This window comes from Halichoerus grypus, chromosome 13, assembly GCF_964656455.1.
Source record: "Halichoerus grypus chromosome 13, mHalGry1.hap1.1, whole genome shotgun sequence".
Lineage (NCBI taxonomy): Eukaryota > Metazoa > Chordata > Mammalia > Carnivora > Phocidae > Halichoerus > Halichoerus grypus.
Window position 1 is genome coordinate 43,971,995 of NC_135724.1, and position 11,198 is coordinate 43,983,192.

Here is an 11,198-nt window from a genome sequence, read left to right on the forward strand (position 1 = left end):
ACCACTGTGCCAAGCGTGACAGAACCCCCTCCATTCATTTCTCCTATCCCTCCTCCTGACTGCAGAACATTGCTAAACAAAATTATAGAATTTTGCTGATCTCCCTACAAATTCATGTTAAGTTCAAATGTACTCCTAGCTGACCAAAACCTTATTATGTATCTCATTTGCCCTCCCTCACACACTTCCTAAACGAATTACTCCCCACCTTCCCTATCTTAATTTTTTTCCACCTGAAATCTCTTCTCCCACCTGACCTCCTCAGGAATGGATTTTCCTACAATTTATGTACACCAGTGCTTCGCATAATAATAGAGTTTGTTCAATCCACATGTATCTGATCGAAACCAAAACAACAGTACTCAAGGTGGTTTCTACGCAAACCTCCATTTCCTTCTTTCTAATGAGCTGGGGAAGATCTTAGCCAAATGCACGTAAGGAAAGGTTTTCTGTGTTCAAGCCATTCAGGCCCAATGGTCACAGCGGTGACGTCTAGAATCTAGTCTTCAGTACTCGTTGCACACTGCAGTGCTTCTCTTGGTCTGTGATTGTTCAAGTTTCCTGCTTTAAATAATCTTCTTCATAATACTTGGACAGCTCCAGCTAATTCTGTTCCTACCAGGAACTGACAAATAATGTGCAAATGATGGGACTTGCCGCGCCGCTTGCCTTTGAACTCATACTTCTGTGTGCTGAGAAGTGCATACACTTCTCCCTTTTGCTCAGTTCTCTGACTCTGGGGTAATCAAGCCCACTCCTCATATTTGCATGATTGTGTCCCCACCCTTCTCTTCCCAGTCACAGCTCCACGCTACACCCCGCAGAGGCTCGCATGCACAATTGTGGACACCCCAGTCCAAGCTCCGTATGTAGGCATCTGCTAACAGCCACCCCTAAGTCTGCACATATCAGTGCAGTCCAGGTGGGGAGAGGGATGCAAAAGAAGGGGCTGACCCAAGCCCTGAGAGCACAGAACTCCAGAGTCTCAGCTGTGGGCGTGGTATGTGATCTAGAGGGGCTCTGATGTGTGCAAAGAGGAGGACGGTGCACCCAGAGTTGGGGCAGGGCCTTCCAGAGCAGGAGCCCACAGCAGGGCCCCGCTGCCTGGGTCTGAGGACGCACTGTTGCCATTTTCATCGCTCTCTGATCTGGGTAACAGGTACCAATGGAAGGCAAAACTCTAGCCTTGCCATTGAAAAATGCACATCCCCTTATTCCAAAGTAGTTAATTCTGTAAAGATTTCTGCGCTGCTCTATCAAATATTCCTTGATCTGTGTAGCCTGAAAGACTATTTTTTTACCCTTCAAATGAGGTACACACAAATCTTTGTTTTCCTCCTTTTTCTCACTCCCTCTTGATATAAGGCATGTCCTCCTAATAGAAGGCATTTCCTGTCTTGTTTTCCCCTTTCTCAGAAAGAGGGCCCTTCCTCATCATGGAAGCAGCATGCACACACTGATGGTGTGCAAGGTGGATACAGAGTGGACTTTTCTGAAATTGTTTATGAAATTTAATATGCATTATAAAAATCTAGCATGTCAAACCACTTATATTGTTGCATACATTGATGAAGAATCAAGCCAGACATTAAAGAAATTTGCAAAAATGTAAAATAGTATTACCCTTCTCACTAATTTTTTTTTTGTTTTTGAAAAATGTATTTGTCTTTAAAAATGCAATTTAATTAGCATATACTGGGTTTTTTTAAAGTAAATTTATAATTTTTTTAAATTCTCTGTTTTAGTTGCTAATATGGTAAGTGTCAATACGTACATATCGCTCACATAAACAAGAAGTTCATTGGGGTTTTCAATAATTGTCAATTGCAAAGAGCTCCTGTGACTCAAAAAGTTTGACCTTGACCAGAGAGCTGGAAAAAGAATGATACCAGAGGAAGTAGGAACAAGAGTGGAAGAATCCATTCAAGACAAAGGGAAAGCGATTTCTAGAAAACAAAGAAGGAGGAAAGGTTCAGGCAGGTGCCAAGACATCTGGGGTTTGGTAGCAAGAATTCGAAGGATTTCCCATCTGAAGTCTTGTTTTTCATTGTGATATAAGGGTTGAGGTCATCTGTGGAAAGTGAGGGGAAACGGTGAGGGAGGTCAGGAATTTGAGGGACCCATGGGCGCTGCTCTGGAGCACAAGAGAACCACCTGGCCAGAGCCATGCAGAAGGAAGGCTGAGCAGCATGGGGACAGAGGTGGGGAGAACAGTCTCGAACCAGGGGCAAACCTATGCTCTTGACCCTGCCAAAGCAGCTGGGCATGAGGGTTCCACCAGCTGGTTTTACCATAGTTATTAAATTTCTTATCCATTTAATATTACAACCACACAGAAATAGAAAGAACAGTATCTCAAACACCTATCTGTCCACCACTACCATTTTAACAATGCTAATGTTTTGCCATAAGCAATACAGACTGAATATTTATGCTAATTTATTGCTAGATACTATAAAATGTCTTAAAATACCTTGTTAATAGTTTAGTCCACGCTTTATATCCTGATTTAATAAATATACAGTTTTTAATTCTACTTCCAATATTGATTTTGAAACGTAAATCTAGAAGGTTGGACAATTGACAATCTTGTTGTTTTACTTTAGCTTCGAAGAGCAGACAATTTTACTGGGGAAAATGGCTAAATGGATTTGTTTTCCTTTTCTCTTTTAAAAGATATAATATGGCTTGTTGACTCAATGCATTACATAGTGAAAATCTGATGCCAAAAAAATCAAAGGTCAGCCTCCTTGTCTGAGGTGAGCAAATTCCGGTCACGAAAGAGAAATCTTCAGAACCCAAAGTCAAGATTGGTTCATGACCCCGGTTGTGCAATTCTGACCGCCTTTAGAAGTTCAGACTCCCCAGCTATGGAAGCATTGGCTCTCCTTTGGCCACAGCTAAAGGCTCAGAGGATTATACAGTACTCTGAAGTGTTTGAGAAGCAATATCCCCATGTCAGGCTGAGGTCAAGCTGAAGTCAAAGTCAACGACTTTCACAAGTTCTGATACTAGCAATCTCTTTCTGCCTCCCTACACATCCAGAGCCACAGGCCACTGCGTGCAGCACTCTCTCTACTAAAAATATGGCGCAGAGCAAGAAGGGCAATATGAGGTTTGCATACTGTTTCTGTGAGATCTGTAATGTAGTATGCTGTCGAAGGGTGTAATGTTGGTAGCACCCAGACACTGTAGAGTTCTTTCATCTATTCCACACAACAGTTTCTCCTTTTGAAAATGGAATTATTAGCAATAATACTAAATAATAATTATGTTGGTCTTGCAAGTTTATAAAGTGATTTTCTTATATCCCTTTGGGTGATTAGAAAGACTGGTACACAGAAAACTATGACAACAAAATTATAAACTGTACTGAGCACACCTATAAACTGTTTACACCTTGTTACAATGTTCTATTGTACAACCACTCTCAGCGACAGGACTCATCATTCCTTATGTCTACATTACTGATGCACCACACTTTTTTTTTTACAGTCTCTCCCAATTGAAATGAAAAGGCTAATTAAAAAAAATAATAAGATAATCTAACCAGTTAACAAGAATAGGATTGTGTTTGTTAAAAGACTTTTATCAAATGACTCCAACTTAGCCAATTTCTCTACTAACTATAATTCTGCTTTCAAAAGAAAATCAAAGCATAAACTTCCTTTTCAGTTTCTCAAATAAGTAGGACAATATATGAAAAGGTACACTTGTACCCTGGAAGAATTAATGTACTTCGAAAGCAGCCAACAACCCCATACTAGATAGGAAATGTACTTATATAATATATATAATATATGACAAATCTGGTCTAATTAACTTCTGACCTTCCATTTCACTCAAACTTTCCGTTAACTCACATCTAAAACAGGGAAGTAAGACTGCTTATCTCATAAACATACAAAAAAACATGTGAAACCACTTTGGTAAACTCCTCACTCATTCATTTATTCATCCAACCAACCAAAATGTATTGACCACCTTCTTTTTTCCAGGGTTGCATAAAAAACTAACACACATAAGATACTCTTAACTGTAGAGAACAAACTGAGGGTTGTTGGAGGGAGGCAGGCAGGGGGATGGGCTAAATGGATGATGGGTATTAAAGAGGGCACTTGTTGTGTTGAGCACTGGGTGTTGTATGTAAGTGATGAATCACTAAGTTCTACTCCTGAAACCAATATTACACTGTATGTTAACTAACTAGAATTTAAATAAAAATTTGAAACAAAAAATAAAATAAAATAAAATAAATTTGTATTAATGAGAACAAAACAAAAAAAAAAGAAGATAAAACTGGAACACTCACAAAACTCCCAATATAGTTTTATTTCACATTCAAAAGAAAAAAGAAAAAGAACCTAACACACAATCTTTGCCCTAAGGAATTTTTTCTTAAGTTAGAGGCAAAGACATAAACCATTAATTACCAATTACCAAGCAGTGTATTTACAACTAATGCAACCCTATTTGGAAACCCCATGCACAATTCCTAGTGTTCCTTGTCAAGTACGGGTTTTAAAGCCTTTGATTTTTGTACCTCCTTACTGAGGCACCCCACATCTTTTGGGGAGAATTCGGGATTTACATGCTTGAAAATTGGAAAGGTACAATGCTATTTGATTTTTTTTGAAGATTTTTATTAATTCATTTATTTATTTGAGAGGGAGAGAGAGAGAAAGAAGGAGCAGAAGCATGAGCAGGGGGCGGGAGAGGGACAAGCCTGTCTCGGGGCTCGATCCCATGACCCTGATCACGACCTGAACCAAAATCAAGAGTTGGATGCTCAACTGACTGAGCCACCTAGGTGCCCCAAGAAATGTACAAGGCTATTTTAGAAGGTGCTGTGAAGAAAAGAGAAATGGCATCTAAATAAAATCAGAGGAAGAGGGAAATTTTTACAGAGACAGTGAAACTGAAATTGAATTTTGTTTTTGTTGTTGTTGTTTTTTAAGATTTTATTTATTTATTTGACAGAGAGAGACAAAGCGAGACAGGGAACACAAGCAGGGGGAGTGGGAGAGGGAGAAGCAGGCTTCCCACGGAGCAGGGAGCCCGATGCGGGGCTCGATCCCGGGATCCCGGGATCATGACCTGAGCCGAAGGCAGACGCTTAATGACTGAGTCATTCAGGCGCCCCTGAAATTGAATTTTGAAGAACAAAATATGAGTTATCTAGGCAGAGACTTCTAGCCTTCTATTGTTTAAGCCACCCAGTCTGTGGTGTTTTGTCATGGGAGACCCAGCAAACTAACACAGTCCTGAATGACGAGAAAGAGAGGGCGTCAGCAGTCATGGGAGGTGAGGATTACTGGAGTTTATATAAAAGAGTTAGCTGCCATCTTTATCATCTCTCATCCACTGAGTGTGGCCTCGGTGGCAGAATAACTCCGGGTGACTCTCCCCAAGCAAGCCACCCCTCCTCCTGACATAAGATTGAGTCGTCACTCCTGGGACTTTTCATCTAGAAGCTGGGATGTGAGAAGAAGAGGAATTCTTGACGGCCATCCATCCCAGCAGCCAAGATGCAGGTCTTTCCTCGGCTTCTGGAGCTGCCTAGAATATGGCCACTTGCAAGCTAGTTCTCCAGCCCCCCTTCAATTCTTTGAGTCTCCATATCCTTTTAAAAAAGTCTCCTCTACCTAGGAAAAGCCAGAATCATTTTCTATGTCAGCTGCTTGCCGATAATTTTCATCTCCTTCCTAACTGGAGAATGAGAGAGTTTGCTGGGTGATATTGAGGACCAAGTGTACATTAGAGATGACTGATTTGTAAAATGATCAGTCGTCACTGGTGTTATTTTTCCTAGCAGTACTCAGTGGCCTGTGTGGAAGTGTGAAAGTCATTAATGTCATACACTGTGATCCCCAAAGATTTACTGAGACAATGAGGAGATGACATATGGGTCAGTTTCTTATTTTTTAATAAAATTTGCCAAGACATTTTGGATTAATCCATAAAGCAAAGGTTTTAAACACATTACTTCTGGGGGGTGCTTGGGAGACTCAATTGGTTAAGCATCTGACTCTTGATTTTGGCTCAGGTCATGATCTCAGGGTCACGAAATTGAGCCCCACCTCGGGCTCTGTACTCAGCAGGGAGTCTGCTTGTCCCTCTGTCTCCTCCAGCCCTGCACTCTCTCTCTCTCTCTAAAATAAACAACTAAATCTTTAAAAAAAAAAAAAATACACATTACTTCTTCCTTAAACTCTGAAGTGTGGTCTTGGAATTATCTATGCCCATTTGAAGTTTATAAAATTTTATTATTAATGTTAATACTTTGCAGCTACCTAGCTCTTTATTTCAAAGAACTATACATATGTTAACAACTTACTATTTCTAAATTCTTACCTGTGCTAGAAAAAACTTTCATTCTGTAAATGGGAAATGAGATGAAGAATACATAACTTTTTCAAGGTTTGGCCTGGATAAGTTTCTTGACTTTTTTTTTATCATAAGCATCAGCATCATCCTTATTTCCATTTCCTAATTCGGTTTGCAAAGCACGTCTGCTCATATGGCCTTATTGGAGCCTCATTCACTTGTTTATGTATCCCACAGTGTTTTTTAAAATGTGTCTTGGATCTATGCTAGGTGCTGGGGATACAGCAATTAATTACTAAGGTTAACTAACCACTGAGACGACCGAGAGAGTATTCCCTGCTCTCACTCTGATTCCAGACTAATGATGGTGTTAGACGATAAACGGGCGATTCCTGTGTGCTGGGAATAATTCTGTGATGGAATTTGGGGAGCCAAAGTATTGTAGAGGCACACCATGGTGGAGGTGGTCCAAAACCAGAATGGGGTGAGGACGGCGTCCGGACTTACCATAACTTCATGAAAAGACAGGACAGAAATAAAGCTCCATTCCATTTCAGAGATGAACAAGCAGCCCAGGGAGGTCAGATGACCCAGAGCCAGTAACAGAGAAGTGATAGAGCCCAAACCACCAACCCTTACTCCTTCCCCTCTTCCTGCACAATCATATCGTCACCAAAATCACTGCTGTCACTTCGTCATCGTCTTCATCACCGTCATTATCATCACCATCGTTACAGTAAGGAATTTAACGGGACATGTATATCCCACAACTTCAGTTTATACCCAAAAATAGAGAAAGAGTAAACTAGCACCAAAACACCAGTGAATGAAACAAAGACGTTACCTGGTCATGACTATAGAGTATCACAGAGGTTTACGGTTGCTGTGGGTTCATCAAGTGACTAGAACCCGGCAAGTTTGCAACGGGCATGTTTCAAGGAGTAGATAAATGTCAAGGAGGGTTTTAAAAAGAATCAGAAGGGGGCACCTGGGTGGCTCAATCGGTTAAGCGTCTACCTTCAGCTCAGGTCATGATCTCAGAGTCCTGGGAGCAGTCCCCTCGTGGGGCTCCCTGCTCAGCAGGGAATCTGCTTCTCCCTCTGCCCTTCCCCACCTCTCGTGCTCACACGCTCTGTCTCTCTGTCTCTCAAATAAATAAGTAAAATCTTTTAAATAAATAAATAAGAATCAGAGGATTGTGTGGCAAAGACCGAAAGAAAAGGGATTGGAGATGCAAGGAGCACCTTAGCTGGCTCCTTAGAGATGGCAGCTGGTGAAATGTGGCCACAGTGTGGCCCCTGCAGCAGGCATACAGACTGAGTTGGAGCTAGGGAGAACATTCGGGGCAGGTGAAACCATGATGAGACTTGCCACCTCAAGGAGGCCCTGTGATTTTCTTCAGATGTACATTTCTTCCGACTGTATGAATGTAAAAAAAGGAATTACAGAGGTCAAAGGGAAGGACCTAAGATGATTTAGGAAAGTAGCAAGAGCAAGTTTTGTCTGAATTATCAAAAATCTCCTCCAAGGGAATGTCTAGGAGAGTCAGTCACATTTTTTGTGGTCACAAGATTATGACCATTTCTGCTCCTTTCTTAGAAAATGTTCTGTTTCTAGCATTACTCCAAAGTATTTTTTAAGTGCCTAGTGTTTTGGTCTACTCCCCCTGTCACAGCTCCCTGTGACATCTTGCTCTTTCCTTGAAACTGGGAATATCTTAGTTAGTCTATTAAAAACATGAGGATACTGAGCCTTCCTGTATGATAACAGGTGGTAATAATTAGCCAAACGTTGGTTTACCTCTTCAGATGTTCAAATTTAATTTAAATGTTGGAATATTTACTACTACAGACTTCAACGAGTGAACATTTAAAACATTTTGGTGTGGCCCATGAGACCCCAAAGTCCTTTGCTTTCCCAGAGAACTGATTTTCCACTGTGGATGTCTAAGTGGCCTTTAAAATGCCCAACCAAACTCTGAACTGTCATATTAGCTGGGGTAAGAGATAAGGTGTAAGAAAAGTATCCAGTCATCCAACCACATTTCTGCTTTTTTTCTGCAAGCTTCAGATGAAACACAGTCACTCAATAAAGTCCTTCTGTTTCTCTTTCCCTCCCTCCCTCTCTTTCTCCCCATTCGTCCAGAGAGGGGAACCCTAAACCCTTTGGAGCCCCGCCAGCAACACCAAAAGAATCTCTTGACTATTTTCCCAGGGAATTCCTGCCTTAAATGTCAGCAGAGTACAATTCCTCAGCCAAAGCAGAGTCCGCCTGGATCTGAATCAAGGAAAATGTGCCTGCGGTACCAAACAGGAGACCCTGGATCCATAGGGCAAGGGGGCAGGGCCAGAGATTATCTATGGAAGTTTCCACGTCCATTGGAAAGACCCCAATTCCCTCCGCTTCACCCCAATGAGAGATGGGAGATGAGGCAAGCATTTTGGTTCCTTGCTGTTTTTTTGATTATTTTTATTTCACTCTTTTTTTTAAATTTTTTTATTGTTATATTAATCACCATACATTACATCATTAGTTTTTGAGGTAGTGTTCCATGATTCATTGTTTGTGCATAACACCCAGTGCTCCATGCAGAACGTGCCCTCTTTAATACCCATCACCAGGCTAACCCATCCTCCCACCCCCCTCCCCTCTAGAACCCTCAGTTTGTTTCTCAGAGTCCATCGTCTCTCATGGTTCGTCTCCCCCTCTGATGGGTAGTGAACTTTATTTCTGGAAGCCACTCTGCATTGTAACAGGGAGGCAACATCTCTTTGAAAAGGGAACAAACTCTATCAAAGCACTTTGTTGTGGGGGTTGTGGTTGCGGCTGCTGATGTTGTTCTATTTATTTGTTTGTTTTAAATGAACATACTGATAGAGAAGTGCTCTGGGGGGAATTCACGACGCTGAGATTCATGAAAAGAAAATAAGATTTATGACTTGCGTTTGGATCTGCCCCTGCCAGCCTGGAGACACAGCCCGTCTGGGACTGAGGCATGGCAGGCATTTTTTAGTGCTTTTGTGTTAGTTTTCAATCTCTGAGTACAGGAAGAAATATTAAAAGTTCTGATGGCAAGGGTGGGAGAAGGAGTCCACAAACCCCAAAGATACACATCAGCACCAAAAGAAAACAGTAAGGTGTGCTACATTAAAAATTCGGAAGCAAAGTGTGTCCATCAGCTGGGTTTTGCTGAGTACTCTTGAAATTTTCATTTACTCTTCTCTCATTTTTCTCCTAGAACACTGATCTTAAATTAATGTGCCATATTACTATCCTCCCCCTAAAGATCATAGCACTATACAGTAAGAAAGTCGGGAAGATGTCATCAGTAAATTGTTATTCATTTTTAAAGGAATTAAGCCCTTTTCAAGTTACCAAAGGGGGGGGCGGAAAAACATTAGATTCCAGGGCGCCTGGGTGGCTCAGTCAGTTAAGCGTCTGTTATCGGCTCAGGTCATGATCCCAAGGTCCTGGGATCGAGTCCCACATGGGGCTCCTTGCTCAACAGGGAGTCTGCTTTTCCCTCTCCCTCTGCCACTCCCCCTGCTTGTGCTCTCTCATGCTCTCTCTCTCTCAAATAAATAAATAAAACCTTTAAAAAAAAATTTAGATTCCAAATCCCATTTGGCCCTGGGCCCAGGCCAGTTCAAAACTGATCAACTTAGAAGCTGTTCCTTATATTCACCAAGGCTCCCACCTCATATTGCCCACACCATCCTCACAAGCACATCAAAGCTACTTTCTTCCATCATTATCCTGCATGCATCGCCCCAGACAATCCTATTGGAAGCTCTGTCCCTAGTCCAAAGAAAAGTCAGGCAAGCAGCTAATTATTGGGCAGGGCTGAAAGGGTTGCAGGAGAACCAATAACACCGCTGCAAATATTTAAAAAGACAGTAAGTATCACCTAATAAAAAAAACTACCTCCAGTAGGTGAACGGTTAATCCCGGGTCAATTTTCAGCCACTCTGCTGAGAGTACTAATAAGTGCTCGAGTTGGTGCCAATTAGGGTGGCCCTTCCCTTGATGGGAATAGCCACCCCTTAGGAACTGACTGTCAACACACGCTACCAGGGCAGTGATCAGGCAGCCAGAAGAAAGGGAAAGAGTCTGAGAAACCATGGTAACCAAGTTGCGCTGGCACTTTGTAAATTGGTGACGGGAACTTGCCAAGGCCAGGGAGTGAATGTTAATGAGCTTAGGGCAACCTGCAAAGAGTGGACCTGAAAAATGTCCTCTCAATGACCGGTGGCCCCAAGGGAGCACCACTCATGGTGGGTTCCTGTGGAGAAGACCACGGGCTTCATTCACCAGAAAGAACCTAAAAGCTGCAGCGTCTGTCCTTGGGTTCATAGACCTCACAGTCCCTTCTGACTCATTGGTCTTAGGGTCAGAGCGATTAGCACATCTGTCTAGAAAATCGAAGTTTTCAAATTTTTTAAAAACACTTGTGACCCGTTTTTTGTTTCTTGGTTTTTTTAAATCGCAGTCTAGAATCTGAATGATAAATGGCTTTAAAAGTCAACATGAAATGGTTTAAGTGTTCTTTGTGGATTCACATCAATGCCCCCTTCCCCCTCTCAACAGAATTTATTCCTACCTTCAGGGAGCACCTTTTAAAAAGGCTGACCCCCTAACCACCATGGACAACCATCTTTGTGCAACCACATTCTTAAGGATGTAAATTCAGTCTTTGTTACCTGATAATGCTTGGGACAACAATAAAATGCCCCTCTGAAATTCACACTCAAAATTTTAATTCCTCTTTCTAATAGCTTTTCACCATTCCCAAATCTCAAGTCCCCAAAGGAGACAAGAAAACAAAACAAAAAAATTGTAATTGTGATGCGTTCATTCCACACAAGGCGGCA

The 11,198-nt window shown here is 41.8% G+C and overlaps 1 long non-coding RNA gene across 1 annotated transcript in view; it reads right to left on the reverse strand.

Moving 5' to 3' along the window:
- Positions 1–11,198, reverse strand: part of LOC118526356 (uncharacterized) — a 52,529-nt gene that overhangs the window by 40,063 nt on the left and 1,268 nt on the right. The window lies entirely within an intron of this gene.